Consider the following 23665-nt stretch of genomic DNA (forward strand, 5'->3'; position numbering starts at 1 on the left):
TATTGTTTGTAAATTTATACTCTAGATATTTTTTTAATACGTTGAATTGACTTTTGTAATGTATGCATTTTTATTCTGTTAACGGTTTATGGATAATTTGTTTCCGAATAAACTTTGATGATGATGATGATGATGATGACTAATACCCCTATTGCTTATCCTGATGCACAAGTCCATGGAAGGAAGAGTTCCAGGAGACGTCACCCCCCTTCCTACCCCATTATGGAAAGGATAGTAGACCTAACCCTTAAGGAGACTCCATCCCAACAGGGGAACACACTGGGGAGCCTTACAAGTTCTCTAGCCAAACCCAGACATCTAGCATAAGGAATGAAGACCCCCTCTTTAAGAAACCAATGTCACACCACAGTTTCTCAACGAACTGGCACCTAGATTACTCTCCACTGCACTAGTGCAAATAAACACTCGCCCGCTGTGATCCCCATGTGAATAACACACGGACATCCCACAATTACATTCTTACATTATCAATGTAGAAACTTTCCACGCAGAAAGTGCAAATTCTGAACTAACCAATTGCCATTTTCCCAAAGTCAAAGGGATTTCGGATTTGCAAATTCTCTGCTGCGAAGGAATCACAAATCCTGTAGATGTTCCCCATGCAGCCCCCAATCCTCACACCAGGAGAACAGAGGAGCCTGGACTCAGGCAAGCCATAAGAGCGGGACTTTGAGTGGGTAGGAGAGAGACCGCATTCCTGACCATGGCCCTTTTGGAATCCAAGATAGCGACCGTCATTCAGAAAACCTCAGGCAAGCCCCCTTCCCAGGAACATGACCACCCGTCCAGGACCCAATCACAAAACAGCACATCCCTCCGTACACAGGAGTCCTCAATATACTTCTCTAAGTGTCCCCAAAGGGAAGAGGGGCCTTATTATAAAAAACAGACAGGTTGGTCTAGCAAGGCCGGTTGACTAGGAATTGGATAAAGGAGCTTGTTGGAGAGTGGCAAAGGGAGAGGAGAATTGAGTGGAGAGGAGGAGGCGAGAGAGTGACTATCTGACAGAGAGGAAGTGTTGGGAGGAGGTTGAAGGGAGAAAGGCTTATCATCCAGTAGGAGAGTTGCTGGAGTTTGGAGGAGTCAGACCATCAAAGGAAAGGATTGAGGTGGGAGGCGCTCGGAGGAAATAAAGGAGTTTGGGAGAAACAATTTACAAAAACTGAGAAACGAGCTGCTGTTAGCGGGAGAGAAGGGGTGAGCAGGCACCATCTAGATAGGGAGAGTAAGCGGGTCTGTTGGGAGGGACATACCATCGGGAGAGCAGCCGTCCAGCCGGGGGAAGGAGGCAGAGGTCAATATGAGCGTTAGTGGCCGAGAGTAGAGATCCACCATCATATCTGAGGGGGTAGGAAGGGAACAGGTTACCCCCTCAAGAGCTACAGCAGGGTGATCCTGCCCAGAATGTAGAGCCAGTGGGAGGAGGTACGAGATGGGACATCTCATTGGGGTTCAGGGAGCGTACCGTAGGCAGGTCCAGAGGGTGATGTGTCTCAGGGATCAAGGACTTGGAGTAGGGAGCTGCTGTCATGACGCCTACCTCCAAGGAGCCAGGTCCGACCCTGCAACCCCAGAGGCAGGCATCATTTCCCCCAGGGGAGTGCCAGCGGGCCCAAGCTGGGGCCCTTTGGACGCAGTCCTGGCGCCTTAGGCACCAGGTTCATGTTGGACCCCTGTCCTGGCGCCTTAGGCGCCAGGCTCATAAAGCTAGACATGTGTTCAAGTGTTTTAATGTGCACTTACCTGATGCAGACCATGCTGCTACATCCAGGCCCTCTTGAGGCCTGAATGGAACTACTTTACCTGTGGGACTACTTTTCTACCTGGGTGTGGTCGGGGAAGGATACATAACTGATCGGTGGAAGGATACATATCTGGAACTTCTTCCAAAGCTATTTAAACCACGTCCGATCAGCAACTCACGCTTCGCGTTGTTCTGCTCCTCGCAGCTGGACGCTCACCGTGTCAGCTCCTGCATCTGGACTTCAGCCACACCTGTCAGCATCCTGGGTCACCTGCAAAGGGAGACAAGAGACCTACCAGCTAATCTGCACCACGGCGACATCACCGACGATCCTGAAAGGGAAGACATCATTTTTAAAAGCATTTCGCTTCGATCGCTGCAGCGCTGCATTTCACTCACCTTTCCTGGGTTCCTCCATCTTCAGCAGCGATCATCCGGATACACAGCCACTTCCCAGAGCCTAGAGAAAACGACAAGAATAAGAGGTGAGAGAAGGAAGGGAATAGGAAAACTCAGTTTCCTTCTAAGACTTACCTGTTGGGTCATTCCCATTTCATTTCGGGTCCTGCCGCTTCCTGGCATTCCGGACCCCGGCCCCGATGGGGAAAAAAGACAAAGACATTGAATGAGCGAATGCAAAGACATTACCTGAACGCTCATCCAGAACTTACCTGTCATTTACTGGAACTGCACGTTTCACTTCGGGTCGGCGCCATATCTTCGGCATTCCAAACCCCGGCCTCTAAGGGGAAAAAGACATAAGCATTAACGCTTGCTGCAACAAGACTATTATTAAGCTTGGACTTTTGAACTTGCAACAGAACTCTTACAGAGCCTTAGCTGAATAGTCAAGCTTACCTGAACTCCCATCAATCCTCAATCCAGTGAAGTAACTGGGTTTCAACGCGCCCCTGCATCAGAAGCAGGATGGAGAGCTCATCCTTCCTGACCCTAAGGGAGACTTCATGGGGAATCGTGGAAGGGTATCGTGGAGGGTTGGAAGAGAGTGGGAGGCTTGAGCATAACTCAGTCAGTAGGTAATACTCCCTTTTCACGCACAGGGGAATATTCCTGCGAGCCAGAGAAGCCAGAGTAGAGGGGCCCTTCCTGTCCATCTTCAGAGTCCTGCGCTTCACTATTGAAGAAGCACCAGCACTCGAAGCCAGACCTGCGCCTCCGTGGGAATCAGGTGAGCGTTACAGCTGCCCTGTGGTTAGGGAACTCAGTGAGCCTGGCTCTGAGACTGCTAGCTAGCGAACCAAGTGGAAGAGAAGGACCACCCATCCCCTCAACCTCTGGAATGCTTCAGATATTCCCCCAGCCTGGGATGTGTTGACCAAGGAGGCCCTGATCCTTGTAATCAAAGGACAAGGAAACTCGAGACAAAGACCCGGACTGTCCATTGACAAACAAGCAGGACCAGATAGAGACGAGGCCCTGGAATGTTCTGGACTATCTTTGCCCATTTGCTGAAAGGAAGAAAGACTATGCATGTTTTCCTTCCTTCTAATCCTCCCCTTTCAAACCTCCCCCTTCCTGGTCATCATGAGCCACACGCTTTCACACTCAAGAGTGTGTGACGGACTCAGAAGGAGGGTTCTGCTGACCCAAGCTGATTATTAGTGAGGGTTCAGAAGGAGGGTCCTGCTGACCCAAGCTGATTATTAGTGAGGGTTCAGAAGGAGGGTCCTGCTGACCCAAGCTGATTATTAGTGAGGACTCAGAAGGAGGGTCCTGCTGACACAAGCTGATTATTAGTGACGGACTCAGAAGGAGGGTCCTGCTGACCCAAGCTGATTATTAGTGAGGGCTCAGAAGGAGGATCCTGCTGACCCATGCTGATTATTAGTGAGGGCTCAGAAGGAGGGTCCTACTGACCCAAGCTGATTATTAGTGAGGGTTCAGAAGGAGGGTCCTGCTGACCCAAGCTGATTATTAGTGACGGACTCAGAAGGAGGGTCCTGCTGACCCAAGCTGATTATTACTGAGGGTTCAGCAGGAGGGTCCTGCTGACCCAAGCTGATTATTAGTGACGGACTCAGAAGGAGGGTCCTGCTGACCCAAGCTGATTATTAGTGAGGGTTCAGAAGGAGGGTCCTGCTGACCCAAGCTGATTATTAGTGACGGACTCAGAAGGAGGGTCCTGCTGACCCAAGCTGATTATTAGTGAGGGTTCAGAAGGAGGGTCCTGCTGACACAAGCTGATTATTAGTGAGGGCTCAGAAGGAGGGTCCTGCTGACCCAAGCTGATTATTACTGAGGGTTCAGCAGGAGGGTCCTGCTGACCCAAGCTGATTATTAGTTTCCTTATTGATTAGACCCTCCCATGAGCTATTTTTATTTTTTTTTATAATGTGCTACAGTCAAAAAATAGAAGCATGACTTTCATTGAAATCATGAATCCAACAATCACACATTATCGACATGAATCGCTACACATACAATCATCAAAGAGCAACATTCCCAGAACTTCCATGGGTGAACATGATTCGTGTCCCGAAGATACTGTTCCCGGAGCTCACAAAGCGAGGGGAGTCTGAGTCTGGCTGTCTCAATTGCATGCACCCTCGCACGCGCTTCCATAGCCTCGCCAGTTGCTAGCGCACTGAAGCACATTTGCAGGCACTAACCCCGCCAGGCGGCGTTTGGGGATCGACGTAAATGTGTCGTAAAATGCCTGCGGAGTGTCTAGTGCAGCTAATGACGTGTGTAGCGCACAACCCCGCATCGCGTGTATCGGGTCTAAACTCAGCATGGCCAATGTGACCCCCAGTGCATTTTCCATCACACCCCCTTTACTGCTCGGAAGCATTTTCCAGGATAGACCAACCCACACCGTTTCATTTATTTGGGCTTGGATTTCTCTCCTCCATTAACGCAACTCCAATCTCCTCTCACGGGGGTTTCTGCCGAGGAAACATTCCACCTGTGAAGAGATCCCGGCCTCCGATGTAAACTAGTCCTCAGTGCACTTAGAGCAGTGGTCTTCAAACTTTTTTGTCCAGGGCCCCCCCTGAGCAAATTTTGGGCAGACCGGGCCCCCCCAAAAAATTCCAAATGGACAGTATGTATTGGGCACTGTCACCGCACCCTACACCCAGTATAGACCCTGGGCTCTCCCACCTGCTCCCATCACAATTCCTGGGCTCCCTCATCCCACTCCTACCCATTCCCTGGGCTCTCCCCACCCCATCACACACCCTGGGCTCTCCCCACAAGCTCCCACCTCTATCCCTTGGTTCCTGCCCATCCTGCTCCCACCACAGTCTCTGGGCTCCCCCATCCCGTTCCCAACACAGTCCGAGAGCCAGTGGCGGCTGGTGAATTTTTTAAGTGTAGGGACATAACTATTTCCCCCAAAAATGGCATAGCAACTGAGCACAGCGAGGGAGCCCGACATTTTTTTTTAAAAGAAAGGGTTAAAATGTTGCATTGTAGAGAATACTTTAAAAAAAGAATGAGTTAATATCCAAACAGTTTGCAATTGGTGCTGGGGGGCTCAGGGGTCAGGATTGACATTTTTTACTGGACATCAATGATAGATGCCCAGAAAAAAGATGCCATCCCTGTCCCCTGGGCCCCACTGGGCCTAACACAATCAACATGATTAGGTGTGTATGCCAAGGGGGAAAGCATGGTATTTTGACTGGACACCTGTGATCGAAATCCAGTAAAAAAAAATACCATCCCTGTCCCCTGGGCTCCACAGCGCCTCAGAAGGAGATCTGATTTTGGCAGGTGGGTGGGGGGGGGGGTTTGCAACAAAAGCATTTTTAAAATGCCTTTGTTGTACAACCCTCCTTCCCCCCTTCTATCCACCAAATGCCAAAATCAGCTCAATGGGTCACAACAAACTAACACACACACATTCACACAGCAATCACTCTATCATTAACACAAGCACCCATCACCACATACTCACTCATAACACATGCATACACGCATACATAAACATGTTTCAATAAAAAAAAAAGAAAATAAACATACCTTCTGCATTGGCCTGCATGTGGGTGCTGAAACGCCCTGCTCCAGACTGCTCTGTCCGTATGTGCCAGGAGGCGCATGAGCTCCCCCTCGCACATAAAGACATGCAGTGCCCCAGCCAGCATTTCCAATGAGCTATGCAATGCTGGCAAAACAAAACGCCCCAGCCTTGCAAGGTTCAGTGAGCATGTGCGGCTGGGGAACTGAACTGTCAAAGGGAAACAATGTTCCCCTTTGACAGTTCAGCAGCCCAGGAGTACTCCATCAGCTGGAAAAAGCAGATGAGGGAGAGCTTATTGTTTCACTGGGCTGGCTCCTTAGCTCCTCCATAATGGGAAAGAGGGCCACTGAGTGGGTGCCCCCTCGCCATTATGGATTAGTCGCCAGGCTCGGACTGGCCTATAGGGCAATGCATGTACCAAAAATGCAAAATACTAATGTGGGCCAGTCAAAATGGCCCACTTTATTGGGCAATGTGGGGCAGTTTATGAGTTACTTCACTATGCAGTTAGTAATTTTGACCATTGTTGCTGAATAAATATTCTATAAATATCACAATTTACTTACATTTTAACACAAAGCACCCCCTTGGGTACTATTCAAACAGTCCGTGACTAAAGGAATGAATATCCATTTACAATTGTGGGCCACTTTTTCATTGGTGCCTCAGACAGTTTCTTGCTTCTGCCCATTTCTTCAGATCTGCATTTCATGCTGGGCTCTCACGGACCCCCAGGGATGCGGCCGCGCCCCACAGTTTGAATACCGCTGATTTAGACTCTGTTTGTAGCGCAAACTCGCCATGGGCGGGGAGGGGGGCGGGTTAGACACTGTCTTCCACAAACTTTGAGTTGTTCAGACTCTTCTGCGCTCCCAATAACATGTTCCATGGCGTGCATTACCCAGTTCAATAGTAGTCTGCTATCGCACGTAGCATGAGTCAGGCCGCCTGCAGTGTTCAGGCTGGCTGCATGCCAGGAGCGAGTGCTTTACCTGCTGAGCTATCAATCCGAGTGTCTGATGGCCAGTATTATCTCAAGATTAGGAGCGTTCTGGGACATCCGCTTCCTGCCAACGTTGCATAAGGATTGATCCTTGCTATGAGAGTGGGGAATGACTCTTCATCTGGCCAGGAGGGTAGTTTAGGGGCAACACAGAGCAACATGGGTTCGACTCCAGCCCCTCTGAGAATTCTCTCCAGGAGAAAGCCTGAAATAAAAGATTCATTCATTGACTACTGTGGAAAAACACCTTCCTGGTGTGGAGCAGTAATTGGGTAAATTAGATTGAAAAGATGATTTTTCTGAAATATACTTTCTCTCACAGCGGTGCATGCGTGGCTCTGGAAGGCGTCTCTGCAGAGGGCTTGTGTCTTGGCAGCCATCGTCAGGTCGGGGTGCAGAACCCTGTCTTTCCAGAGGAGTGGGAGTGCAAGCAGGAGCTCCTCAGAGACCTACTTCTGCATTCCAAGGTTTCTAAAACAATGGAAGAATCAATGACTACAATTCCCACAATGCAGCGCCAAGCAGAGGGGTTGCCAGGGGTGGGGCTCAGAGGGCTATAGCCCCTGGTCTTTTGGTAGTAGCCCCGACAGAATCTCAGGAGCTACAACCAAAAGGCTGGCTAGTCCCCAGTCCTGACAGTTCCAACAATAGCGTAGCCCCGTATTTTCCAGACCTAGCAACACCCCTGGCGCCAAGACACCTAAAGTCCTGGAGACTGCACTGCTTGCCAGGGAATGGAATGAGCCCCTCCTGTGACCGCCTGTGCGCGGAGCATTATGCGTTCCCTCCCGGCTAGACCTGCTTGTAAGCTGCCACTCCCTGACACTCCTTGTTCCTGCACTAATTGCTCAAGCTCTTGCAGCTGGACTCCTTGCCAGATTGCGCTCTGCTGTGCTGTAGAGTCTGTGCTCTGGTCTGCCCGCATTGGTGTCCCGCACCTCTGCTGCCTCGCTCCATGGTCTCCAGCTCAGCCCTGGCAGCTCCATCCTTTCTCCTTCATCTCCAGCCAGTCTCCAGACTCTTTCCCCTTGTCTCCTGGTGCTGTGCCCCTGCAGCCTCCAGCTCCAGCTCTTGGTGCTGCGCTGGTGCAGCCTCCAGCTCCAGCTCCTAGTGCTGTGCTGGTGCAGCCTCCAGCTCCTGGTGCTGTGCCCCTGCAGTCTCCTGCTCCAGCTCCTAGTACTGCGCTGGTGCAGCCTCCAGCTCCTGCTCATTGTACTGTGTCCCTGCAGTCTTCAGCTCCTGGTGCTGTGCCCCTGCAGTCTCCAGCTCCTGGTGCTGTGCCCCTGCAGTCTCCAGCTCCTAGTGCTGTGCTGGTGCAGCCTCCAGCTTCTAGTGCTGTGCTGGTGCAGCCTCCAGATCTTGTTCCTGGTGCTGTGCCCCTGCAGTCTCCCGCTCCTGGTGCTGTGCCCCTGCAGCCTCCAGCTCCTGCTCCTGGTGCTGTGCCCCTGAAGTCTCCAGCTCCTAGTGCTGTGCTGGTGCTGCCTCCAGCTCCTGCTCCTGGTGCTGTGCCCCTGCAGCCTCCAGCTCCAGCTCATAGTGCTGTGTTGGTGCAGCCCCCAGCTCCTGCTCCTGGTGCTGTGCCCCTGCAGTCTCCAGCTCCTAGTGCTGTGCTGGTGCAGCCTTCAGCTCCTGCTCCTGGTGCTGTGCCCCTGCAGTCTCCAGCTCCTAGTGCTGTGCTGGTGCAGCCTCCAGCTCCTGCTCCTGCTGCTGTGCCTCTGCAGCCTCCAGCTCCAGCTCCTAGTGCTGTGCTGGTGCAGACTCCAGCTCCTGCTCATTGTACTGTGCCCCTGCAGTCTCCAGCTCCTGGTGCTGTGCCCCTGCAGTCTCCAGCTCCTGGTGCTGCACTGGTGAAGCCTCCAGCTCCAGCTCCTAGTGCTGTGCCCCTGCAGTCTCCAGCTCCTGGTGCTGTGCTGGTGCAGCCTCCAGCTCCTGCTCCTGGTGCTGTGCCCCTGCAGCTCATCTCCTGGTGCTGCGCATGTGCAGCCTCCAGCTCCTTCTCCGGGTGCTGTGCCCCTGCAGTCTCCAGCTCCTGGTGCTGCGCTGGTGCAACCTCCAGCTCCTGGTGCTGTGCTTTTGCAGCCACCTGCAGTCTCCAGCTCCTGGTGCTGCTCCGATGCAAAAAAAGTATATGGGCCACTCTGAATTGCAAAGTTTGGTGAGGATTCATCTAGGGGGGGAAAAGTTATAGGGGGTCCCAAAACGTATTTTTTTCCCATAGACTGAATGGGGGAAAAATTTGCGCATGGCTGCAGGCCAAAGCGCTGGACGGATTTTCACCAAATTTGTGGCAGGGGCTTGGTCCCAAAAGCGTGCTTTTGTAAATTTGGCGACAATCAGTGAAGTACTTTTATTTAAAATGACCAAAATGTAGGTCTAAAAAAATTAGTAATATCTATGTCCGCTCCGCGGTCACACTTCTCTGTTCGCTCCGCGGACAAGATACCGATTGGCTAAGGGGCTGGCATCATGACTGCGGACATGCGACGTCGCTGCCGATTGGCTGCAGTGAGACGTGTTCTGCGTCAGATTGTTTGGATGCGCCCGACATCTTGGATCCGCCGACAGTGCAGCGCCGACCAGCGGCAACATGCTATTTCAAAAACTATTTTGCTGTGTCATAGTGCTTGGGGAGGTTCAGACAGTAAGAGATGGGTGAAAAACTGTATTTGTTCAGGCGGTAGGTGTTAATGATGTATTCTCTATGCACGTCTTGTTCGGAATGTTTGTGCGTACAGAAAATGAGGGTTTTAATAGGGGTAGTATTTCAGTCTGTGCTGCGCATAGGCACCTTGAAACTGTTCTAAGGACACGCGTGGTCTTAGCGAACATTGAAATTGAGTACATGGCATTATTACATTATTTTTTCCTATGGTTGTGCTATTGATTAGTATGTCGCCATGGGTGTGACATGCTGCGGTGGTTGTGGCCAGAGCCTAGAGTCTTGGATGCATGGTCATAGAATGTTGACTACTGTCGGAAGTGTCTTTATCTAGTTGGGCCTGAAGTTCTTCGTTTTGCTGTTCATTGTGCAACATTGTTTTGTACTGCGTAAAGTTCACATCGGTGATAGCGCTTTCATTTGCTTTGAAAGCATCTTCATAGCAGTCATAGTTATCTAGTATCTCTTCCTCTTTTCTCCATCGTTTAAAAAGTTATAGCAGAGACATGTAATATAGTTCTTTCTGTTGAGGAGTTTTTAATGACAATTTAACATGATTAATTAAACTTTGTTTGGTAAGTTTCACTAAGCTGCCTTCACAATCCGTGACTCTATCTGCCTTTGCTTTCATCGGGTTTTATATTATTTTTTGTATGCAAAGTTTTGAGCTATATGGTATAGAAACATGGTTTCCAAAGTGCTACACCTGTTCGGATAGTATGTGTCCAGTAAAGTGTTTTTTTAAATGTCTTGGCTGTTGGGATCATTTCTGACAATTGTTTCTATGTCCTCACATGATTTCAGAACTCTTTTTCTAGATTTAGCAGGACCAAGGCTTAGCCATACTGTTGTCTGATTTTCCGTACAAACCAGTACCTGTTAAATGATCTGCTGCTTCATAGGCACCACATTCTCTATGAGAGAGCATTTTTATGCCTAGGCTGTACAATTTCAGGTCTTGCAGCTCCGTTTTTTCTGCTTTTGTTAAGTAGGCTGTAACATATCGTGCAACAGCAGTGGAATTGTCTGCAATGTACTGCACATCTATGCTTGTATTCCATAAGAGGGCAATGATTGCATTGTAATCATTGATATATTTTGATTCTTCTGTTCTTTTTATGTAATACATGTTCTTAGGTGATTTACTTTTAACACTATGTCAAACTGAAGACATGAAGTTGTTCACTTCACCTGTTTCTGTAACTGGTCTAGGGAAACCAAAGTGGCATTTGGTGTAGTATTTGTATTTGCGACGACAATATTTGCCACATTTCTCTCTTTGAAATTGTAAAATCTGCCCATGCAGGTCACTATGTTTCCGTTGTGAAGGGATTTCACAAGTGACATATTTTTGGATGAACTGCAAAACAGTGGCATCAGTGTCGTGACCACATTTAGGTGCACCTTTGATCCATAAAAGCATCTGAATATGTGGTGCTCCTCTCGCTTGGTATTCTTTTCTCCTAAAGAAGTGTTGCACTTCTCCGAGGGGAGGAACAGTTTTATTGCAAATAAAGTGTAGCATAGCAATGAAACGATGATGGAAATATCTTGACACATTAACTGGATCTAGAGAGCAAAGTTCTCCAGGTGTTAATAAATCTATGTTGGTTTTGTTGTTTGATATGCGTAGGAACTCATGTAAATCTTCCCATGCATATTTGCATAACTTAGTGTAACAAACCAAGTCGGTAGTCCAAGGTTTCTGATCATACAACGTACGTCTCCGTGCCATCGGAAACAGTATTCTTTTGTACCACGCATGGTTGCAAACAAATTTGTTATACTTGATTGTAAAACCTCATCTTTTTCTTGTACTTTTTGTATTAATTGCGTAGCTGACATATTTTGAAAGTGGGTTCCAGATTTCAAAATGTGTGCAACTCCATAACATAGGGTTGCTAGTTCACTTTCAAAGAGTAGGTGGAATATGTATTCCACGTTTTGTCTAAACCTGGGATCTTGCGAATACATCCGTAATGAGCGGTATTCTGATGTTGTTATCTGAGTGGGTCTATCATCGTATCTTCCACCATTGCCAGTAGGAAATAGCAGTGGAAAAGCACGTGCTTCTATACTTTTTTCCCATATGCTCATTGGTGAACCTTTGGTTTGTCGCATTTGGTAAGTTTCTAGTGCATCATCTATGCATTTATTGGAATGCAATGGATGAATTGTGTAATGATCCAAAAGAGTGGATCCTGCAGCAGGATCCAGAAGTTCGAATTGTCCAGATTCTGATGACTGTAGAATTATTTCAGTTGTTTCCCTTAAGCTTTCTTCAATATTTATTTCCTTGTAGTATTTGTTATTGTCTTTTAGATATTGCGAGGCTTGTCTAACGTTATGTAATTCCACGAGTTGTTGCCAAATATTTTTGTCTTTTGTTGGTACACCATTTACCAAGACAATTAAAGAATGCTGTATTGAATGTTGCACTCCTAGAGTGTGTATATTTTCTGTTAGATCTGATGGCAAATAAACTACTTTGCCATGAATGCCTTTCACCAATTCAGAGGGAGGTAATTTTGCTGTTTTTGGGTGAAGGTGTATAATTGCTTGAAATGGGTGAACTGTTTGAATTATGATGCTCTCATACAAATTTTGTGTTCCTTTTGTAAAACGTTCTGCGGCAACACACACACACATGGTTTGGTATTTCAGCCGATGCACTTTTAAATTTTAGTTCTTTTTTGTATGTGTGTAATAGAAGGTTGCTATGTGCAGAATTGTTGATAGTCTGTTCTAAAACTATTGCATTTGTAAGTGGCTTTCACTTCCAAAATATTTTCTCTGGATACGGTCAATTTCTTCTTGTACGTATTTAGGTGTACCATGCAGAAGAGTGTTATGATATGATATGACATGGCATTTGTAACGCGCCTATACAGAAGTGTTTCAAGGCGCGACGAGGCAGGGAGGGGGGAACAAGGGGAAGACAGACAACGATCCTACTAGGCCAGGTGTCATTCAGACCGCGCAAGTGCAGGGGTAGGGGGAAGGGAAAAGTGCAAGGGGAAGGGGAGGGTGGAAGTGCAGTACAAGTAAGTAGAATAAGTAAATAAATAGGGCCAGCTGGTGGCAAGTGCAAGGCAAGTGCAGACAAGTGCTGGGAAAGGGGGGGCTGTAGGCATACAGAGACAGTCCCTCAGTGCAGGGGTTGCCAGGGAGGCAGTGCAAGAGGAGAGTGGCTGGGCCCAGGACCGAGGTCGGTGAGAGTGGCCCAGTTGCAGATTCGGTGCAGATTCAGTCGAGAATTTAGCAGGGGAGAGGGAGAGAGAAAGCAGAAGCAAAGAGGAAGGTTTTGAGGTGCTTCCGGAACGGGAGATGGTTCTCCTCAAGTTTCAGGGAGGCAGGAAGGCTGTTCCAGAGGGAGGCCCCTGCCACGGCGAGAGATCGACCCCCAACTCGTTGCTTCGAGAAGCGGCTGACCCTGAGGGAGTTGGAGATGGATGAGCGAAGGGCTCGGGAAGGAAGATATTTAGGAAGAGAGAGTTGAAGGTATTTAGGCCCCAGGCCCCAGAAGGCCTTGTGGACAATGCAGAGGGTTTTGAACTTAATCCTCGCAGCCACCGGGAGCCAGTGTAGAGATTTCAGTCCTGGAGAGATACGGTCCCTGGGCTTGAGGCCAAGGACAAGTTTCGCAGTTCTGTTCTGGATGAGTTGCAGGGGGTGGAGAGTGGAGGCAGGCAGATTAAGATAGAGGCTGTTACAGTAGTCCAGCTTCGAGAGAACCAGGGCTCGGGAGACAGTGAGCTTCTGAGGGAAGGAGAGGAAGGGAAGAATACCTCTGAGGAGGTGCAGCTGGTAGTGTGACTTCTTAGAGATATCAGATATATGAAGAGAGAAGGAGAGTGTGGAGACGAAGATGACCCCGAGGTTTTTTGCCTTGCAGGTAGGAGCAGGAGGAGGGCCAAGCGAGGCTGTCGAGAGAGCTACAGGGAAGGAGGGAGTGGGAGTGCCGATGAGTAGAATCTCAGTCTTACTAGCATTAAGGCAGAGGTCATTGGCGGCACACCATTCCTGGATGGCAGACAGACAGTCAGAGATGAGGGAAGGAAAGGAGGAGGCCAAGGGTAGCCTGAAAATGAGCTGGGTGTCGTCCGCATAGCACTGAAAGTAGGGGCAGAGAGCGGCGATGCGGTGGGCAAGGAGTGCCAGATACTGGTTGAACAGCCACGGAGAGAGATTAGATCCCTGGGGAACACCACAGGTGGAGAAAAAGATGTCAGAGAGGAAGGACCCAAGTTGGACCTGGGAGGGTCGATTGGAAAGGAAAGAGGTCAGCCACGCCAGAGCCTGACCAGTGATACCCAGGTCATCACGGAGACGGTTGATCAGGATGGCATGGTTGACAGTGTCAAAGGCAGAAGAGAAATCGAGCAGAATGAGAACACACGGAGTGTTGGAGTCGAGGTTCAAGAGCAGGTCCTCACGGATGTTCAGGAGAGCAGTTTCCGTGCTTCTGGCCGCTCTTCTTCCGTGCTTCTGGCCGCTCATATGTTATTTAAATTGGCTAATTCTGAACCTGGAATTTTTGCATAGTATATTGTGCACACTAGATTTCTTACACTTGAATGATGTATTGATATTCTTTTGCTATCATAGAAGGTGCTTTTGCAAATAGGTCCTGAAATGCAGGCTAATGAATGTCCTTGTGGTCCTGTGTATTTGCGCACTGGACAGATATCCATATTTTGCAGCACTTTCATTTTGATTTTGTCTTTCCCTTTCACATACTGATTGAGGAACTGACGTAAAGATTTGAAAGATTTGTTAGGAATGTTACACATTGACGTGCACGGCCATTTGTATACTGGACGGTCTGGTTCAGTCAAATTGAGAGGTAATTCTGAGTGTTCAGGAGATAGTTTTGTAAGCAGTGTTTCTTGTTCCATGATGGTATTATTGATTTTCTCATACCCTCGTCCACTGCTATGGATGGCAATTGTGTTTGTTTGATTTTGGTTGTATGCTTCTTCATTAAAATATGGTTCTGTGGTTGTTGTATGACTTCATTCACCTCCACAAATATGTAAGAAGTTATTTTTGTTCACATTCTGTTAATTGAGAAGTTTCTTTTGTAGTTTGGTACTTAGTTTTGTTAGTGGTTTCATCATATTTAACACTAATATAAACAACTTCCTTTTGAGAAGGATTGCACTGTCCATGAGAGCTTGCAGGATTAATTTTCTACGGTAAGTTTTAAGGGTTGGGGATGATTTTAGTCCTCTTCTTGTTAGATTCTGAAGGACTCTGTGGTGAAACATTTTTGCTAAAATACTTTTTTACTATAGGTTCTTGTTACTATATCAGTATTAATAGGAGAATTGTTAGCAGTACTGGTAGCCGATTATTTGTGAAGAGTTTTGTGTTCATGCCACATTTTGTAGGAAGAGGTAAAGTTTTGGTACTTGAAGCTTCTTTTGTTTCGCTAAACGACTGTATTAGCTGTTTTGTTTCAACGTTCTCTACAAACTCTGCTATAGATGGATGCTTATGTTGGACACTTTTATTTTTATTTGCTCTACTTCTGCGTTCCTTTCTACGGACTTGCTTTTTGGTAGGCTTTCTTTGGGGTCTGTTGAAAAAAAGAAGGCATGGTTTGGTCTGTTGTACAATGTATGTGTGCTGTGTGCATGCGTGCATGAGTTTGATGGAAAAGCTCTTTGTGGTGGTGTGTGAATGTGCATTGGCCTCTTACAATGATTTGGGAAGGCTATTTTTCTGTTTGTATACTACTACAATGTGCTTCAGATGAGAGTACAAAGTGGGCTAGTGGTGAGGAGAAGCATTAATAGTAAACGTATTGGCATAAAAGTGAAACAGCTATTTGTTTTCTAGTACTAACATTCTAAGGCTTCTTTATGCTATTTGAGTTTCAAACACACAGGGATTTGTGAACCATTCTGCCTGTTATTCTTTGTTTAATAAATGGGGATTTATGGGTAGAATGGTTCAGAAATCACTGTTTGCTTTGGTGCACAAATTAAATACATAACCCACACAGTCTCTTTGTGGAATAGTTAGAATATAAAGGTAGTACTGTACTTTTTTTTTGTGGAATGACTAGGATTCTTCTGATATGTCGTTTGCAGTGTAGATGCTGTTGATTTTCAGGAGAGTAGTCTTCAGTGCGATTGTAAAAAGAAGAAGTTAGTAACTTTGTGTGTTTAAAGCAATGATGTTACTGTACACGTACATTTTGCATCTTTCGTCGGAGTATACTCCTTTGATATTTCAACACAGTGCATGTGTGCATTTCACTTCACTATGTGCTGCCTTTGCATGTTACTTGCAGTATGTTAGTTGCACGTGATTCAGAAATGAGTATAATTTTTAGGTTATGAAAATGCCTTGTTTCTTTTAAGCTGTGTTATCTATAGCAGAGAGGTTTGTAAGCGATAGGTCATTATAGTAGATGGGAAAAATGACTCTACTTTCATATTATAAGTACGATTTCGAAAAATCGGGAGCCCCTCAGAGGGAGATGTCACCACAGCAATCGGAAGCATTTATTTTTCTCATATGATCGCATTGGAAGTAGCATTTATGTAGGCGGTACACAGTAACAAATTGTGCCATTTTCTAATGGAAAATCGAGTTTTGCGCTAAATAGGGAGGGTTGTAACGTATGTATAGGTTATGCGGGAGACAGTAAGAAGTAGTGCGGTTTGTCAATGAAAAATCAGACATCTTGCACTTAAAGGGGGAGCGTTGGTATGTATTGGCTATTTAGATTTAGTGGCATTCATTTCTTTAAATGAAATCATAAGGGTTGCATATGTTCTCTGATTAAAATATGCATACCTGTACTTTATACTCATTCATGTGGGCATGCATGGAGCTGTACATAGAAATCCGCGACACTTGCACAGTAGTTTTTGAAGTAGGCGCTTTGCAATGATATGCGACTTGCATTCAGAGTGAGCAGTAGTACATTTGAAGTGCCAAATTTTGATGACGGAGTTAGATGTAGAGATGTTGAATGTGATTGGTGGATGCTTGTGTGACTGCTTAGCTGTGTCCAATGAGGGAATGGATTTGAGGGTGATGTGGAAAGGGTAGAAGGACTGGCTAAGAGTTACATGCCGCATGTAGACAGCGCTTGTCCTTGGGTAGGGCGTGTCACATATGGGTTTCTACAGTAAATCCAGCATGGAAAGGGGACTGTAGGCATCAGCCAATCAGATGTTCACATTGCTCTTTTGTGTCGAAAGACGGTGCGTATACTGAAGATCGCAGAGTTGTAGAGGGTCAGGGTTTTGGTACTTGGAGATATTTTTGTCCATGGTTTACAGCACTATGCCGAAAGTAGGCATGTGGCACACAATTTCGATGTGAGAGGAGTGGAGGTGGTGTGGAGCGCTGAGACTGATCGCAATGTTGCAGCAATTCTACAAGTTCGCACAGAGATGCATACGATGACCACTCCTCATGTGGTACTTTTGCACAACGTTGCTTGCCATTTGGGCTACATGAGTTCACATACTTTGTTGGAAGATTTGGAACAGTTGCTTCAAGCTGTCATGAACATCTTTCCAACTGCGAAATTGTTTTTTTCTGGGTTACTCCCTAGAGGAAAATGGGACAACAGTTCTGTTTTCTGTCCTGATCAAAGTTTTGGGAGGTATAACATCAATCGCGGCATACGTGCTTTCATGTTACGAGCTGGTATGTTTTTCTGCAGCCATGAGAACATTGTTCCCAGTAATGTGGCTTATTTTGAAGCAGATGGTGTTGTGTTATCTTGCAATGTTCTTTTGCAATGTAAGGCTTGCTTTGGAGAAGGTTCTGTAATGGTTGTAGGAGTAAAGTAAGAACAAAAAATATTTTTAAAAAAAGAAAATAACAGGTGTCTGTAAGGCATCGGCCCAAAAAAAACCATCTCTTTTCAGAGCCCACCTTAAAGGGGAAAAGGGGAATAATATTTAAATGTACAGTCGTCATGCTCTGATCCTGTACGTGTCCGCGGACATGGTGGTAGTTTGTAGGCAGAGCGTATTACTAACGGGAATTCTGGGGTGGAGACTCATGCAAATGAGAATGTGGGAAGGTAGGGATTGGTCAGTAAAGTTCAGTGGGTGTGTTCTGAATAGAGAAATTTAGTGAGAAGGTCTTCTCCCTGACAGGAAACCAGACAGCCATGGCTCTGTGCGCTCGAAAACAAATTATCTTGATTTTGGGAGACTCATGCATACATTGGTTGAAGGAGCATGCAGAAAGTTGCAGTCTATGTGCAGATCTTGGATTTCTTCATGTGGAAGTGCACTGGCATGGCGTGCATGGAATGAGGTGGCTGGACTTGGTACCTCTCTCTGCAACTTTACAGAGAGAGTGTCATCCTGATATACTTATCATTCATTGCAGAGGAAACAGTTTAGGCCATGTCTCTGGAATTTCTTTGCAATTTGCAAGGAAGGAAGGACTTGCGAAGGTCATGGACATGTTTCCGAATTGCCAAATAATTTGTTCCCGTATTGCACAAAGACAAATATGGCTGCGTTCTTCTGCAAATGGAGAAAGCGATGCGCAATGTAAATAAGGCTGTTTGTGCCTTTCTAAGAGATGTTGGCATGTCCTCATTCCACAATGAAAACATTTTGTTCCACAGCTCTTTCATTTTTCACAGAGATGGAGTCCATCTGACATATGCTGGCAATCAGATTTTTCTTCGCAATGTACAAAATGCATTGCAACTTTTTTTGGATTCATAGTCACCTATTTGGCAATCCGTTTTTTTCCAACCTACAGTTTTTGAAGCACACAAAACACCACCGAAAGGCTCTTTTCAGAGCCACCACTTTCTCCCAGTGAAAATTCCATTGGTTTTTCTACGTTTGCACCCTCCATTTTTATGTGTCCTACGACTGTCCGCTGACTTTTACAAAAATGCTCGGGGGCCTACAACGGTCACTTGATAGTTCTATTGTTAAACTGAGAACGGTTGCTCTGAAAAGATCCTTTTTTGTAATTTTTGTTATTTTCCAGTTTACTGCTTTTGAGAACACAACACACTAGGATAGGAGGGCAAAGGAGGGTAAGGAAGAGACACCAACCACAGGGATAAGAAGGGGCAGGTGGAGAGAGAAAGATATAGGGTGGGCTTTACTTAGGTAGGGAGCAGTTCTTCTGGTGCTCTGTGACCGTAGCCTCAAAAGCACTTCGAAGACTATCCCCCCTGCAGAGTACTGCGTCACAGTACATGCACAATATTGTGACCTTCGAAAGGTAAGGGTCAACAGCATCGCGAATGGCTTGTGAGGCAGCTGGAGGGATGCGCTCCCCCACAGGAGTGTCTCTTGTGGTGAGAGGATTGGACACGGAGGATGCTGTGGAGGAACTCAATCTACTACCTTCTTCACATGGCATCACCTTGCGAATGTCCGCACTGTGGAATAAAGTTAGGTGTCGCTTCCTGGTTGTCGTACCAAAACTGTACGCACAAGGTCTCCCACGACTCAGCATCAACTGGCACTGGTTACACTTGACCAGGTTCGTACATGCTTTTGGTACGTTCCCAAAAACGGAAAACAACCGCCACACCCACGACTCCCGGTGAGTGCTTGTAGTGCGGAGTTCCTCCACCTCATTCTCTTCTTCGTCTTCTTCCTCAATCTCTACATCCTCACCCCTATATCCCTCTGCAGGGCCTTGGGGAGGTGGTGGCGGTGGAGGGTTTGGGGGTGGTGCTGAGGCTAATGAAGCAACAGTAGCCATGGATGCCATAAGGATTAGTTGCCTAATGGTCGCTACAGAGTAAAGGCAGCACAACACAATCTGCTATAGCCAGAAGCACAATGAAGATGAGCTCGGGGGTGTGGCCATTTATAGGCGTGGAGGCGTGCACCTCATGAGCATATCGATCACGCAAATTCTAAACAACACGTTCACAGGTAGGGCTATTGTATGGGACATGTGAAATGGTGATTTTATACTGTAAAATAATTTTCCCTGTGTGTATAAGTTCTTTTGCAATGTTGCGGAAGCAGACAAACTGCAAAAATTAGTCCACATGCTCAGCGTGGGTGTGGTCACATGATGATGTCCTGAACACATCCGCGAGGGAAATGGGTGCCCACTGGATATCAAATGCAGACTAACAAACGTGCGCATGCGCGCAAGTGTTCTACGGACAGTGTTCGGGTCCTGAAACTAATTAAAAGTGCGACACAAGTGAGACGGACAGTTAGGGACAGGCACGATGTTCGCAGTACTTATGGGTGTACTGCGCATGTGTGTACATGATCTGCTGACTGTACGGCCAGGTCCAGTGTCCTTAGGACACCTCCATTTTCGTTGACTACGAACATGCCGGCCACCGCGCTTGTTCTACGGACGGTTCCATCTTGGCTGCGGACGGTACGGACAGGTATAGTGTCCTTAGGACACTCTCATTTTGCTCATTTACAAACATCCCAAACACCTGGTGTGTTCTAAGAACATGTTTTATCTCGTTTGTGAGCGGTACGGAGAGATACAATGTCCTTAGGATGCCACATTCTGGTCATTTACGCACAACTTGAACTGATGGTGCATTCTAAGATCAGTTCCATCTTGGTTGGCATAGGTATGGGTAGCTGTATTGCCGTTAGAACATCTATATTGTATTGATTACGGCTAGCTCGAACAGGTGCGCTGTCCACTACACGTGATGTCATCAGTGTGTCCTCAATGACATTTGTGATGCCATCTTTCATGTCCTGGGTGTTAGTGTTAGCAGAGCACAGTGGTGCGGGCAGTTATGGTCGCTTAGCCTACCATAACTGGCGAATTTCAGGGGTTTTTCGTTTTTCGGTGTTACTTTGAACCATAATGGCACGTTTGAAAAGATTTTTTAGTGAAGTGCACAGGTTTTTGGTAGGGCAACTTAACCATATCGTCCCCTGAACAAAGTTTTTTTTAGTGAATATATATATATATATATATATATATATATATATATTACACAGCCACGGTAGTGGCTGTGTAGTTATGGTTAAGTTGCTGTTTCCATAGGAAGAACACTGTTTGGGCAGCTTATAACTTCGCTCCCCCTGGACGAATCCTCACCAAACTTTGCAAAAAAAGTATATGGGCCACTCTTGCAAATTTAGGTCATGTTTGGTCCAGGGGGGAAAAGTTATAGGGATGGTCCCAAAACGTCTTTTTTTCCCATAGACTGAATGGGGGAAAAACTTTGCGCACGGCTACAGGCCAAGCCGCTGGACGAATTTTCACCAAATATGCGGCAGGGGCTTGGTCCCGAAAGCGTGCTTTTGTAAATTTGGTGACAATCCGTGCAGTACTTTTATTTAAAATTACCAAAAAGTAGGTCTAAAAAAATTAGTGATATCTATGTCCGCTCGCCGGTCACACTTCCCTGTACGCTTCGCGGACAAGATACCGATTGGCTAAGGGGCTGGCGTCATGACCTCGGACACGCAACATCTCCGCCGATTGGCTGCAGTGAGCCGTGATGTGCGTCAGATTGTTTGGATGCGCCCGACATCTTGGTTCCGCCGACAGCGCGGCGGGGACCAGAGGCGAAATGCTGTTTCGGAAACTGTTTTGGTGTGTCAGAGTGCTTGGGGAGGTTCAGAGAGTAAGAGATGGGTGAAATACTGTATTTGTTTAGGTGGCAGGTGTTAATGATGTATTCCATATGCCCGCCTTCTCCGGGATGTTTGTAAGTACTGAAAATGAGGGGTATCATAAGGATAGTACTTCAGTCCATGGTGTGCGTAGGCAACTTGAAACTGTTCTAAGGACACGCATGGTGAAGCAGAGTCAGTCTGCTACAGTCGTGTTGTGTGCATATCTTTTTCTTTTCTTCCTGAGGAGCTGCAGCGACGTGCTACGAACACTGTCCCTTTAATGAGGAGGTGTGCCTATATAACCCCTGAAACAGCGTGGAGAGCGGCGCAGAGTCGTGAAGCACAGTCAGTCTGCAATAGTCCACTATGGCTCTGTGCTCTGAGCACCAATTCCTGCTCTGTTTGTTAGTCCTCGATGACCGCAAACTTGGTGCCCCAGACAAGAAGGAAGACATTACAGCACCATCGGATGCTTAACCCATGGACTTCCATGAAAGCGACAACTGGAAACAGGCCGGCGAAGGTAAGTGAGCAGGAAGTGGGAGAGCCTACCCTAAAACGGGTCTTTGTGAAGTCAATCAGTGTTCCCCCTACCTTGGTCTCACTACAATTAATGTCTACAGACGTAAACAATAAACAATCTGCTATGTCGGTTGAATCAGACATAATTCCGGCCCAAACAAACGAGCCCTGTGAGGGGGGAGTCAGTGTGCTTGAAGTAATCTCGCCCCCTGCTCCTGCCTCCCCGCTTCTAGCCCTGCGACTTAGTGGGACTTTACTTTCTAATGACAAATCTGCTTGCATGTTGAGTCATCCACCATCGCTTGAGCCCGAGCTTGAGCCCGAGCCTGAGCAGAACACAAATGCTCAAGGAAAAATCACGCAAACGACTGCACCGGCAACAAGTCCTGAGGTCTTTTATTCTCCCTTCGACCTGACCAACGTCGAGATGATTGAAGGAGAAAATATAAATGTAAACGTAAACACTACAAAAGTGCTTGTTCACACATCTGATCAATCATACGGCCCTACTGCCACTCGAGATGTGATCCTGATCAAGTCCACCGATATGTCGGCTGCTTTGGGCGCGCCATCCGTTAGTTCCATTAGCGATGTTAATTGCGTAATGGCCGCCAACATGAGTGATTCTTGTGGCCCACGCAGCCCCTGCTTATTGCCGTAGCATACCACTCTTCAAACAACGTCTTTGATAACATCAGATCTAAGAATGAAGTCCCGCGACTTATCTCAACGAAGGTCAATGAACATTGTGCCACAAACGCATAATCTGACAAAGTTGCCTGAAACCTCTGCGTGCTTTGTAAATGAACTCTCTACACTTCAAAACCCTTGAAAACCATTGATCGCTAGATATGGATGGACATCGGGAGGGCAACGAAGTCCAAACTAACTTATTGCATGGCGAGTTGTCCCTCACGCCTAAAGTGCACAATGCAGCTGACCACAAAGTAAAAAAAGACAATATTGGTCACCTTAATGCAGGACGTGAAATGCGCTTGATGGCACAATTGGATGCCGACTATGCAACGGCCAAGAAAAAACTGTTAGCTTACCATGAGCTACGACAATTAAATATACAAAGTCCTCTGCGGCAGCCCAGATTACTTGACCAACTTGATCCAGTTCGACAAGTAAATCATTTTCGGTGCGATCAAATTGTACTGACTGGGGCCAGTTCCGACATGGCTAGTCAGCGATCTGAAATTTTGGGCTGCACGCATAACCTAAATCAGAGGGCGTCTTTACCAAACAACATCTCAATCCATCCACTATCAAATAATTATGCATCAACAAGTACTCCTAGAGATCGCCAAATTCGGACGAAGAAACAAATGCCTGACAACCCTACAAACTGTCAATCGAGTGCCCAACCCCAAATGCTTGAGGACACATTCTCGCTCCGATGCATCTTCGTCTACAACACAAAAATCAAGTCTCTCGGCCGCAGCAGCCACCCAGATTTACAACGTGCTTGCTGCATCCTCAATGGCGATGATCCCTTTTACAAAACTCTATGAATCAATCCACAAGGTTCTCAAAGACCAGACATCTTTAATAGCGGCTTTATCTGAAAAAATGACGAAAGTTGAACATTTTAACAACTTCCTCACAACCAGATTTCTAGAGAGGCAGATCTCACTGTGCGCTGGCAGGTACACCTGACTGATCTAGCCGTGCGACATCACTGCCAAAATGACACCTTGGCAGAAGGCTTACTGGATGCCCTAAAATGGATGCGCCACAATGCCGATGTGGCTATATGTAATCCAGTGCAGCTGCTCTCCAATGGCGATAAAACGACAGATCAATTAACAATGGTGCCTACAACTGAAATACCATCAAATGGTATGTCTAAATCTTTGGCCGGGGACAAAGCAAGTGGAAAACAAAGTGGTCTAGCATCCTTGAATGTGTCTCAAATTGGACAACTTAATTTAACAAATCAGAACCTTGCCCCGTCCGCTCAATTGCTACATCCAGCACCGATGCAAGTAATTCCCAAAAATGTTATCCAAAATGTTTCAATGGAAAAGTTAAACATGACCTTGAGCCAAATCGATGTGACCACTGATGCTCGACGGCCTGTGGTGAATTCTACGAACGACAAGATCGAGCCAATCGTGATACAGCCACCTCAGTGCCCGACCAATTAATT

The sequence above is a fragment of the Ambystoma mexicanum genome, chromosome 13, assembly GCF_040938575.1.
Source record: "Ambystoma mexicanum isolate Mex_15411 chromosome 13, UKY_AmexF1_1, whole genome shotgun sequence".
NCBI classification, from domain to species: Eukaryota; Metazoa; Chordata; class Amphibia; order Caudata; family Ambystomatidae; genus Ambystoma; species Ambystoma mexicanum.